Below are 12,781 nucleotides of genomic sequence, written 5' to 3'. Positions count from 1 at the left end.
AGGGAATGTGCAGACTAAGAGACAGATGGGGCATGAATGTGTGGATGGTAAAGTAAGGAGACCATGTAAGTGTTTATACCATTAGGTCATCTTGAGTCCATGCATTGTGTTTTTTCAGGATGATGGGTGAACATCCTCCCCATAAAAAGACAAAGTGGGAGAATGTAGTAGAAGGAGATACTGAGACATAAGGCCTTGTATCAGAGGCCTGGTATGAGGCCTGAGGCCTGAACTAAAGTAGCAGTCAAAGCTTTGCTGATATAAAGCAAAGTTAAATTATGAGCAAGAGGCAGGCCCTGCTCACAGAATCTGGCAAGAACAGGGCTGATATTGCAGAAATATACATTCCTAAGTAGTGCTAGGCACTCACACAAACACATTCCAGAAGGGTGGTACCAGAACACCTTGGCACCAAACACATTCCCCAAAGATAACAGTAATGCACTGACCCATCCTAAAGATAAGGTCAGGATGACAACATGATGGACAGAGATATTTTGACCGAATCAACAGGTACAAGATAATGGGTGGTGGTATGCTATGTCAGAAGGTGGCACCTAGCTACGTCAGTGTCAATATGGACAATATGTAACTTGTTTGTATTGGGGTATAAAGAGGTATCTCAGAGGGAGTGTCTCTGGTTGGCCTAGGGAGGAACAGAAAGTCCCGACTTTCACTGAGCTGGTCCATTGTTACGGGCATATATGTATTAGTGATCCAGTAGAGTCTGCAGGGTACTAGTACCATGCTTTGTTGACACTATACCTCGCTGGGTGCCTTTGTATCGTAACAGATCTTGTGGTCATTGGGTGCTTCACTGGAGGTCTGCTGGGCCAGTTACCTGTGCAGAGCTGGGACAGCATACAGAGGGAACACACACAGCCAAACCTCTATCAACACTGAGTACTTCCTTTCAGCCCCTCTTCGGCCCAAAGGATGTTCACAAAGGTTCTAGGAGTAGTGGCTGCTTACTTTCAATGAGAAACAATTTTTGTCTTTCTGTATCTCGATGACTGGCTACTCCAGGGCCTGTCTTAGGATGCAGTACTAACTTCCACCTAGACATACTCTCTCTTCCAGGAATTGGATCTCCAGCTAAACTATATTAGGAAAAACTTTCTAACGATAAGGCTAGTTATGCACTGCAATAAGGTATAGGGGGGCTGTGGAATCCCTTTCATTCATGGCTTTAAGAACAGGTTAGACAGACACCTGTCATAGATGTTCTAGGTATACTTGACCTAGCCTTAGTGCAAAGGGGTGGACTAGATAACCTCTTGTGGACCCTTCCAGCCCTACATTTCTGCGACTCTATGGCTCTCCAGCATTGTTGTTGCCTGGATCAGTGAGCTACGTTACTTTACAAAACAAAGATTGCTTCAATTGGGAGCCCTCACATACAAGATGTCATTGGCCTCATCCTTTCTTGCTGACATCTCCAGTAGACCTATAAACTGTGGTTTTCAGATTGACCTCTAATGTAGTGGCATGCAGGCGTTTATGGAAAAGTAGTGGAAGAAGGACCCTCCAGCGAACCACATGCTAGTTATGGCAAAATATTCTTGAGGCAAATTGTTTGTCAGTCTAGAAAGGCTTAGCAGATAAGGAAAAGCAATCTTTGCCATCTTCGAGACAGTTACAAAGAGGAGGAGATAGGAGAAGACATTCTTTCATCCCTTTTCTCATAACAAACCCTATAGGAAATGTCAGTTTTATAGGGCTTTCTGTCCTAGGGTAACTTGGGGAAAAAGTAGTTCTTTCACATAAAGGGCATCTAAGGATTTAGCGGAAGTGTATGATGATCACCTGTTTTGAGTGTGTGGTAGGGTAGCCTTGCTCAGAGGAAAGATTATACTGGTAATCCTAGAGTATTGTCAAATAACTAAATACATAGAAACATTAGGTTTAAGTAGAAACTAAACATTCATTATTTCAAGAGGAAGCCTCTCCAAGAGAACTTGTAAAATGGGATGGAAATTTAATTTTTATGGAGTGGCAACCAAAATCAAATTAGGACAGTTGAGTCTTGAAATGATCAGAGAATAGGATGTGCAGTCAAGGTGGTAAAATAATGAAAACCAACATATATTCAGTTGCCAGTCCCAAGAGATATAGAAAAGCAGGTGGCAGTGAAGCTATACTCTCCAGTACTTACTACTGTAACAGGTTCCTCCCAAGGTGTCACCTGAAACTGGGGTATCACTGAGCCGTCTGGCTCACCACCCTAGGCTCCCTGTCACACTGTGCTGCTGTGGCAAGCTGCAGACCTGCTCTCGGTCCTATACCTCCTCCAGCATTCACACAGGTAGGGACACGCCCAGCTGCAGTTACATGCAGACTGTCTGACCAACCACTGCATGAACCAACAATAGAGAAGCTACAGCCAAATTAACCACCAGCTTCCTAGTCTAGGACCCCAGAGCTGTACCATCCTGCCCTGGTCAAAACACTGACCAGTATGAATTTATTACCCGATTCGCCTCTCCCTCAATGTGGAGAGAAATATGCAACAAGCCTGTGTTAAACCAAGCTGAGATTTTTCCCCAGACATTTCACTTAAAGGCACACTGGGTTTAGATTAAAACATAAAACAAGTTTATTATTTACAAAAGATAGATTTTTAAGAAATTATAAGGGATAGCAAATAGATCAAAGCAGATTACCTAGCAGATAAATAAAAATGCAAACTAAGCTTAACATACTAGATAGATTGGATATGAATCAACAGTTTCTTACCCTGAGTGATGATGTAAGCAGACTTGCAGATTCTTCAGGCACAAGCTGCATTTGCTTTGCAGCTTGGGTTTCCTAGGTTTTCATACACAGGCTAGAAATCTCTTTAGCCTGGGTCCAGCACTTCCCTCGGTTCAGTCTTTGTTCCTCAGGTGTTTCCAGGAGTCCTCTTGTGTGGGGAGTGAAAAAACAACAGATGGTGTCACTCCCTGCCTTATATAGCTTTAGCATTGGGCGGGAAACCTTTGTTTCAAAAACTTGGTTCCCAGACCACTTTGTGGAAAAATACTGATATCTCAAGATGGAGTCCACATTCATGTGGCTTGGTCACATTCCCTTGCATACCTTGATGAATCATAGCAGCCATTACTTACAGGCTGTCTGGAATGTTTACATGAAGGTTAAGTTCTTCCAGGGTCCATTTTCTTTGCTGATGGGTTATCAGCACTGTCTGGCTTCTTCATTGTTGTACAAGAAAGGTTAGTTGTGGGTGTCACCTAGAGTAGGCACATTTGAAATACAGATATAGTCAATATTCATAACTTTAGATACAAAAATGATACATGCATACAAATAGGATAATCCTATTCAGCAAATCATAACTTTTCCAATGACACCTCACATGACCCATCTTGTACAAAATGCATCATAATTATGCAATAATCATATCATAATATCACTGTGAAGAATATAGGATGCAGTGTCACAACTACTATATATCATTTTGGATAAAACGGGACCAGAGTTATGCAAATTTAAAGGCCCTGAACAAGTATGCAGGTAAGATCATGTGCAGAATGGAGACTGATATCTGCACAAGCACAGTATATAGTCATCTCTGGGCTTGAAAGATTCACTCACATCAGTAGACTTGATGGCAGCATATCTTTACTTTCTGATCTCTGATCAATACAGGAATAATAGCCGCTACCTGTGCAGATTTCTCAAATGATTTACAAGGGTATCCAGAGTGTTTGCAGAAGTGCTAACTGCAACTCTAAGAACAGAAAAATTTCTATCTTTTTTTTTCTCTCTTCATTGTCATCCCAGTAAGTTCAAGAAACTGCCACAAGTCTCATTACAGACAAATTTGTATTGAAGTGAGATACAGTAACTTAGTTTACACACAAGGCCATGTAAAACTCAGGCTAATCATAGACTTCAAAGTGGTCTTATTGTTTTGTATAATGGAAAATTTGACTTAATACAGTTCTGTAGTATAATCTGTTATTCTTCGTTTATATGTAGGGAAGAGGAAATTTGGATGAAAGGATCTGTTGAACCAGCCAGTACTTCATTAATTATGCCTAGAAATGCTGAGTCCCCACATTCTCATCCATTGTACAGCATTGCCATTGTCAACCCCTAACATTTTAAATAGTCATGAGTCAAGTTCCTCCCTTAACCCTCTGTGAAAATCATCATGATTGCCTTAAAAATCATGAGACTTTAAAAATAATATATTTTGGGTTCCTTGTATTTGCCTTCTGGTTCTTGATCCCTTAAAATGCACAATTTCAAGCTTTTTTCTGTAACCATGAGGGCTAGAAACTTAAAAAAAAGAGAGAGAGAGAGAGCGCGCGCTATGATTCTCTCAAGCTGGGGCTTTAAGAAAAACACCAAATCACAAACCTTGTGATAAAATTGTGAGAGTTGGCAACATTGATCATTTCTGAGTGATTGTAGCCTCTACTACTTCCGTTGACCTCCTGTTCCATAGCTCAAAGCTTTGATTAAAAGTCTTGTGTGTAAAACTTGTAAGATTCTAAATATTTCCTGTAGAATACTAACTCCCGTGGGCTATATTCACGTCTTACTAGCTATATCCCCCAAAATATTTCAGATGTAAAACATTGATGCTGGAAGCACAAGTACTTGGGTTGGAAACCTTTTAGTGCCAGTAAGTTAAATAGAAGTTTAAGCAAAAGTTATTTAAAAACAAAAAGGAAGTTTAGATTGAAATTAGAGTGTTTCAGCCCTTTGTTTGGTGCTTATGGTTGTGTGACTTTGATGCTACTTCTCTTTTGTCCTTTCTGGAATGACTTTAATCTTCATAAGAAAACTACCACTATTTCTCAACTTCTCATGGAAAGAGGAACCGATTTCTCTTTTCTCTTTCCTAACTATAGCGTGACATAACTTTTTTGCCAACAGGATCCTTATGTTTTTGATCCAGGGCTATACAAATAAAGATCTTCTAGCACTGTGGCAAATATCTGTTATGCCAGAGGTGGGCAAACATTTTGGCCCGAGGGCCACATCTGGGTATGGAAATTGTATGGCATGCCATGAATGCTTACGAAATTGGGGTTGGGGTGCAGGAGGGAGTGAGGGCTCTGGTTGGGGGTGCGAGCTCTGGGGCTCAGGATGAGGGGTTTGGGTGTAGGAGGGTGCTCCAGGCTGGGACCGAGGGGTTCGGAGTGTGGGAGGGGGCTCGGGGTTAGGACAGGGGATTGGGGCATGGGCTGGGGAGGGAGAGGTGAGGGCTCTGGCTGGGGGTGAGGACTCTGGGGTGGACTGGGGATGAGGGGTTTGGGGTGCAGGAGGGTGCTCCAGGCTGGGGCATAGGGTTTTGGAGGGTGGAAGAGGGATTAGGGCAGGGGTGCAGGGGGTTGGGCCCTGGGAAGGGGTCGAGGTGCAGGCTCCGGGTGGCGCTTACCTCAAGCAGCTCCTAGAAGCAGCGGCATGTCCCCCCTTCAGCTCATATAAGGAGGTGCGGCCAGGCGGTTTTGCATGCTGCCCCGTCAACAGGTGCCGCCCTTGCAGCTCCCATTGGCCGCAGTTCCCATCCAATGGGAGCTGCAGGGGCAGTGCTGGGGTAGAGGCAGCATGTGAAGCCCCCTGGCTGCCCTTACGCATAGGAGCCAGAGGGGGGACATGCTGCTGCTTCCGGGAACCATGAGGAGCTGCGGCATGTGCACGTGGAGTGGCCCCTGACCCCGCTCCCCAGCCAGATTAAGTTGGCTGGCAGGCCGGAAGAGGCTTAATTAATTAATTGGGAGGCTATTCCAAACATTGTTGGTGAGAGGGAAAAAACTACAGTATTTATAGAAAAAAGGAGCTGTTAGAAGAGGGGCTTGGGTAGAAGAGGTAGTGTTAGGAAGATATCAGATGAATAGTAAGTAGAGGTGGAATTGTGTAGAGTTTTAAATATCAGGGTGTGGGAAGTTTAGACCTGGATGAAGAGTAACTGGGATTAGGACAAGTAATGCCTATTAACTAGGAAAGGAGAAAGTGTTCTTACAACTACAAATGCTCCTAGGTGTTATGGTAACACAATTAATTAAAAAAAAATGTAGAAAATATGAAGCAGATTGTCACCTCCTAATGCCGTGCTCAGGCAGCATTTCATTTTAGTGATTAGGTAGCTGTGGAGAAGAGAAAATAACATCTGTTTTCCCAAATGCCATCTTTCCAGAGTGCTTGAGGCATAGTGCACAACAAAGTAAGTACAACCACAATTAAAAACATATAATAAAAAATTCCTTCAAGTACTGGAGTTTCTGATGGGAATGGGAAAATAATTTAAATAAGGAGTCAAGAATAAGTTTGCAGTCTCCAAAGGTACTAATACTAGTTAGTGTGGCTTCCTTGCCAGTGTAAAGAGCTTTTTGTGATAGTCTTACAAGTGCGGTGGTGGCTAAAACAAGGATCCTGTTGTACCTGGGTTTGAATTGCAGTTTATTCCAATACAGGATATGGAGCAAAAGAGTTTCCTGCAGCAGAAACTGAAATATGATGGGGAAAGCTTCCTGTAGCCATAGTCAAAAGGACAAGGGTGCCAAGGTGATTGATTGCTTTCTGGTTCTCAAACCTTCATTCTGCCTAAGCTTCTTTTCAGGATCTGTTTCTACTCTTGTGAGGACTAGCTACTTGCTAAGCAGGCTACTTGTTAGGATCATATTCTTCCATATAGTTCTAACTGAGGTATTAGGTCTTCTTGCCTGGTTACTTGCAGTCGCTGAATTAAGTGCTTGCAGCCTCTTGCAATCCTGACAGCACTTGCAGGAGCCTCTGATTTAACATTAGAGGATTTTAACTCCTGCTTACCAGTTATAGTGTAAAGTGCAGTCATATTCCTATACTGTGTTTTTCTTAAAATACAATATTATGCAATTGTTTGACAACTTCACCACTGCTACATTTTAGTTCTCCATTTATTGTCCCTGTTCCAAGATACAACCACTTTATCTTCTTGGCATTTATTAAAGTTGTGTGTGTACACAGGAAGCTGGATCTGTGCGAAAGGATAAGGTTAAAAGGTGTGCTGCAAAGAAGTTGGTGGAATTATAGACTGATGAAAAGATTGTGTTTGGTGCCAAAGTGCAAACTGTATCAAACCAGTGTACTAACAGTGTTCCTGTATGGTCTGGAAGCAGATGCACTAAATGAAACAGACATCCGGCTAGAGGCACTAGAGATAAGAGTTGTTCTTTGGACGAGGACAGGTATAAAGTGGAATGATTTTAAGACCAAGTTAGAAGAAGAGTAGGATGCAAAATCAGGAGTGGGATTGGCTGCAATCGAAAAGATAATGGCGAGGATGCTGCAGAAGAGAAACATGATAGGATGCCAAAGAAAATACCACAAATGCAATCGGGGGCAGTCACACCGAGAAGCCAACCACTGACTAGATGGGAGGATGTCGCAGGGAGGGACATGAGTAGTCTGGGCTTAATGGAGGAGCAAGCCATGCAGAGGAATGAAAGGTGGTGTTATACTGCTCCCTGTGTCTGTAAAGATATTTTGGAATAAGAAGAAGATTATGAACTGTTGAAAGAGTTTACATTATTTATTCAACAAGATCTATATTAATTTCCATAGTTAATAGGTTATCTCATTTCTCTGGTTTCCTTCACAAAACTGGATTGTAAAAAGTTGAACTCAAAAAATGTTTCACTGTTGGAGTTCAAGCTGATAGCTAATTAGTGCAGATAAATGCTGACATGAAACAGCTTGTCCAGCTAAGAAAGAAATGCTGACAAAAAGCTAAAGAAGCGCAGAACTTGACTTCCACTTAAAAAAAAAGCTATGCAGCATTATTTTCTAAAATGTAAAAAAGCCAAAAACCTATTAAACTCTAGGTTACAAGGTTATGATTAATAGCTGTAGTCAAATTAATTGATGCCATTAGTAAAAGTAAAAAAGAAAAGAAAAATGTATACAGCACTAAAAGCACAGCAGCAGGTCTTCCTCCCCCAGCCCTCCCCCCCGCCCATATTCTGAACAATTTTGGCAGTACATTTTTTCATGCATCAAAGTTTTCTTGCTGAATGTCGTTTACATCGGGAGTTATATTTCCAGGGTCTGGCAATCATCAGCAACACAGAAGGTGCAAAAAAAAAAAGGGGGGGGGGGCGGGAATAGGATGGTGCTTTCCCAATTCTCACATTTTCCCCTTATAGAATCCTGGATTCTAGAATAGAGCAAGGCATATTTCTGGAGTGGGGTGGGGAGAAAGAGGTAAAGACAGGGAAATGGGAGAATGTATAGTACAGATCAGGCTAATACCAAAGATGGCTTACTACATACAATTGTTTTGTAAGGTACTTTATGAAAATCTCTGTCAGTGAAAAGCTTTATGATAGGAAATGTCAATTTTATTTCTGTCCTGGGACCTTCAGGGCCTGCACAGCACAGGGACCGTCAGGCCTGCACAACACCTGAATCTTAGAAGGGCTGAAACTAAACTTCTGCAGTGCAACTCTGCAAAAGGACCTCTGTTCTTGAAAGACCTTAGCTCTGCCATGTGGAATTTAGTAGCTTTGGTGGAGCTGCAAAGCTCAGCCTGATATACATTTCAGTCAGTACAATCCTGAAGGAAAGCCATTTCAGCACATGGAGGTCTCATTAATTTACCCATAAAGAAGGAGGATGAGAATGAGCAGAGTAGTGATAAATTATGCACTAGTGCTGCTTTTCTGTGAGAGAGGTTTGGGTGACAGAAGCTGGGAAAATAAGCACTAAGGTGAAATCTTGCCTGCAATGAAGTCAATGGAAATTTTACCATTGACTTTAATGGGGCCAGGATTTCCGCCTAGGTATCCAACCCCTTCTCAGTTCCTGTTTCATGTGTTGCACTGTGGCCTGCCAATGAAACCTTTTAAGTGTTAAGGACAAATATGAAATCACCACAAGATCTCTCTAGCTTGGAGCTGACAAACTGTCAACTGGAGGAACTGAAAGAGTGCGATCGGGAAGATAAAATATGCTGTAAATTAAGAAAGTTCTGAAGTCCCATAAGACAGTAGCTGATATGAAGTCTCCTAGCTAAAATTTTTCTCATTGATGTTAATGGCAAAACATCCATTGACTTAATTGTGAACAGAACGGGGCATATCGTTGGTTTGTCTGCTTCATAGTGACTATGGAAAATTGAGATTGAAGGACCGAGGGGGAAGTCTTGGTTATTTAAACTTAAAAAACAATCAACTGCCAGATTTACAACTAGAAAATTGTCTCATCTGAATTGCTATGAATGGTATAAGTGTAAAAAAAACCACCAAAACCCAACAACCAAGGATTCCTTGTGGCACCTTAGACACTAACAAATTTATTTGGGCATAAGCTTTCGTGGGCTAGAACCCACTTCATCAGATGCATGATGTGGAAAATACAGTAGCAGGTATAAATACACAGCCCATGAAAAGATGGGAGTTGCCATACCAAGTGGGAGGTCAGTCTAATGAGACAATTCACTTAACAGTAGGATATACCAAGGGAGGAAAAATCACTTTTGTAGTGGTAATGAGTGGCCCATTTCAAACAGTTGACAAGAAGGTGTGAGTAATAGTATGGGGAAATGAGGTTTTATAATGACCCATCCACTCCCAGTCTTTATTCAGGCCTAATTTGATGGTGTCCAGTTTGCAAATTAATTCCAGTTCTGCAGTTTCACGTTGGAGTCTGTTTTTGAAGTTTTTTTTGCTGAAGAATTGCCATTTTTAGGTCTGTTGTTGAGTGACCAGGAAGGTTGAAGTGTTCTCCTACTGGTTTTTGAATATTATAATTCCTGATGTCAGATTTGTGTCCATTTATTCTTTTGCGTAGACACTGTCCGGTTTGGCCAATGTACATGGTAGAGGGGCATTGCTGGCACATGATGGCATATATCACATTGATAGATGTGCAAGTGAATGAGCCCCTGATGTTGTGGCTGATGTGGTTAGCTCCTATATTGGTGTCTCTTGAATAGATATGCGGACAGAGTTGGCACCAGGGTTTGTTGCAGGGTTTGATTCCTGGGTTGTTTTTGTTGTGTGGTGTGTAGTTGCTGATGAGTATTTGCTTCAGGTTGGGGAGCCATCTGTAAACGAGGACTGGCCTGTCTCCCAAGGTCTCCGAGAGTGAGGGATTGTCCTTCAGGATAGGTTGTAGATCTTTGATGATGCGCTGGAGAGGTTTTTGTTGGGGGCTGAAGGTGACGGCTGGTGGTGTTCTGTTACTTTCTTTGTTGGGCCTGCCTTGTAGTAGGTGACTTCTGGGTACCCTTTTGCCTCTGTCAATCTGTTTCTTCACTTCACCAGGTGGGTATTGTAGTTTTAAGAACTCTTGATAGAGATTCTGTAGGTGTTTGTCTCCGTCTGAGCGATTGGAGCAAATGCAATTGTATCTTAAAGCTTGGCTGTAGACAATGGATGGTGTGATCTGCTCTGGATGAAAGCTGGAGGCATGTAGGTAAGTATAGTGGTCAGTAGGTTTCCGGTATAGGGTGGTTTTTATGTGACCATCGCTTCTTATCACTGCAGTGTCTAGGAAGTGGATCTCTTGTGTGGATTGGTCCAGGCTGAGGTTGATGGTGGGGTGGAAATTGTTGAAATCCTGGTGAAATTCCACAAGGGCCTCCGTCCCATGGGTCCAAATGATGATGTAGCGCAAGTAGATTGGAGCATTAGGGGACGAGAGCTGAGGAAGCGTTGTTCTAAGTCAGCCATAAAAATGTTGGCATACTGTGGGGCCATGCGGGTACCCATGGCAGTCCCGCTGACTTGAAGGTATAAATTGTCCCCAAATCTGAAATAGTTGTGGGTGAGGACAAAGTCACAAAGTTCAGCCACCAGGTTTGCCGTGATAGTATCAGGGATGCTATTTTTAGCATTTTCTAGAAAGGATACAGCGCACTGGTGACCACAGTTCCTCCTGGCCGTCCTCACTGAGCATGTACACATACACCTCCTCCTTCAGAGCCCACAAGGAGTGCTCTGGGTTCTGAAAAATACAGAAATAGGTTTTTAATAACTAACTATTCTGCCCTGATTATAATTTTGTATCAATTTTACACACTTTTTCCATTGACTTCAGTGGGGTTACTCATGATGTATACCGGTATAACTGAAAGCAGAACTAGACACTCTATATACACTTGGAAATAAAAAGAACACAACTCCACTTGAAACCTAAAGTAATTTCCCTGCCACTTCATTTCAAAGGAGTTTCACTTCATTTCATATCTTGTGGCTATTTGCCTATTTTGCTTTGAGATGGTGAGGTGTTGGAATATGCAGAAGTGAAGAATATTTTTATTACATATACCTGAAATTGAGTCAATTTGGAAATTGTCTGTTTTTCCTTACCACTTGCCAGTGGCATTGCATGTTGAAATTTGAAGGTCATCTTGGGTTTCATTTGCTGCTCGTCCAGTTATTTAAAATTCTTGGAGTATTTGGAGAAAAATATAAATATCTAAATATCCTCCACACAATATTAGGTTATCTATGTATTTTAGATTTATTTAGGTTTCACTGTTAACTTTAAGGTTTTTGAGAGATTTTGTTTGAATATAGAGTTAGTAGTAACTTTGGTAATAGGATCTTTAAATCCTGGAAACAAATGATAAAAGTTTCATGTATACAGGAAAGATGTGAAGTTACTTTTGCCAAACTTACTTTCTATGAGACAAGAGTTCTACCTGTTACTGCATGTGGATGTCATCTCTGTATGTTGATCATCAGTATTGGACACCACATTTGTGGCAGGAAAATATCAAAATAGAACACAACTGAAAAATAGGATTAACAGAAATATATACTTTACAACTTATCTAAAATGTATTGTCCCATTTCAAATAGTAAGGATTTACTCTCTGTATTCCTTACATTCACAGAGCTCTTTACACAGTATTCCCTACTCATTTTGAGAATTTTATACTCTGGGTTTTGGGATACTACAATGAAAGGTTAAAAAGAGGCTTCTCCAGTGTTAAAGATCTTTTACTAAGTGAGATGAACACTTCCAAAACATGCAAGTCTTAAAGCCCACACCCATGACCTTCTTATTCAGTGGAATGTAAACAGTACTGACCGAGTTTGACACAATTGCATGTAAAAACATCATAATTACAACATATATATTGTACTGAGGCACAGTGTTGATGGGATTTTATCAAAATCATGGCTTTTTAAAAACACTAATCAGTATCCTTTTAGTTTGACAGTATTAAAAAGGACATTGTAAACTTGAAAACTAGAGTTGGTTGAAAATTTTCTGACAAAGCTTTTCCATCAGAAAATGCCATTTCATCGAAATCTAAACCTTCCATGGGATGAAAGTTTGTTAAGAAAAAAATTGAAGAAAAGCATTTTTCATATGGTCAAACAGTGTTTTGATTTTTTTTATTTTGAAACTACTTTTCATTTTGAAATTTTATATTATAAAATAAAAATACAAAAAGTCAAGAATTGGACATTTCAGTTGATCCCAAACATTTTTTATTGTATTTGTTCACAGAAATTTTTTGGTTCTGTTCTTATTTGGAATGAAAATTAATTTTGAAATGTCAGTATTTCCCATGGAACAGAAGTTCCTAGTTTCAATCAGCTGTATTGAAAATTACATTGCCAGTTGAAAATGATGGTTTTTTTTTTGGTTTTTTTTTACAGGTAGAACCTATGCTATCTATAACTGAAAGAGATTAGAAGAAAAAAGGATATATTCTGTTTTTTCAGTTTCATATCACTTATTCATTACTTTCAGGGGAAATCACATGGTCTTTTCCAAGTGCTGCAATATTTGATTGTTAGTAGCAGTGTTACTGAAACTGAAAATTGAA

General features: G+C 40.9%; 2 protein-coding genes across 8 annotated transcripts in view; one reads left to right on the top strand and one right to left on the bottom strand.

Moving 5' to 3' along the window:
* LPAR6 (lysophosphatidic acid receptor 6) overlaps positions 1-12,781 on the bottom strand; it is an 80,399-nt gene that overhangs the window by 20,487 nt on the left and 47,131 nt on the right. Inside the window, exons 2-3 of one of the 2 annotated variants that reach the window (XM_073344168.1) lie at positions 3,079-3,230; positions 2,737-2,902 (exon numbers count right to left, since the gene is read on the bottom strand). The gene's annotated coding sequence lies outside the window, so the exon portion shown is untranslated. Of the gene's footprint in view, positions 1-2,736; positions 3,231-12,781 lie in introns of both variants that reach the window. The other variant, XM_073344158.1, reaches the window with a different exon arrangement.
* Positions 1-12,781, top strand: part of RB1 (RB transcriptional corepressor 1) — a 172,314-nt gene that overhangs the window by 118,848 nt on the left and 40,685 nt on the right. The gene's annotated exons all lie outside the window — the stretch shown is intronic.

This window comes from Lepidochelys kempii, chromosome 1 (genome assembly GCF_965140265.1).
Source record: "Lepidochelys kempii isolate rLepKem1 chromosome 1, rLepKem1.hap2, whole genome shotgun sequence".
Lineage (NCBI taxonomy): Eukaryota > Metazoa > Chordata > Testudines > Cheloniidae > Lepidochelys > Lepidochelys kempii.
The sequence above is the reverse complement of the archived record's forward strand: the minus strand, read 5'-3'. Positions and strand labels throughout refer to the sequence as shown.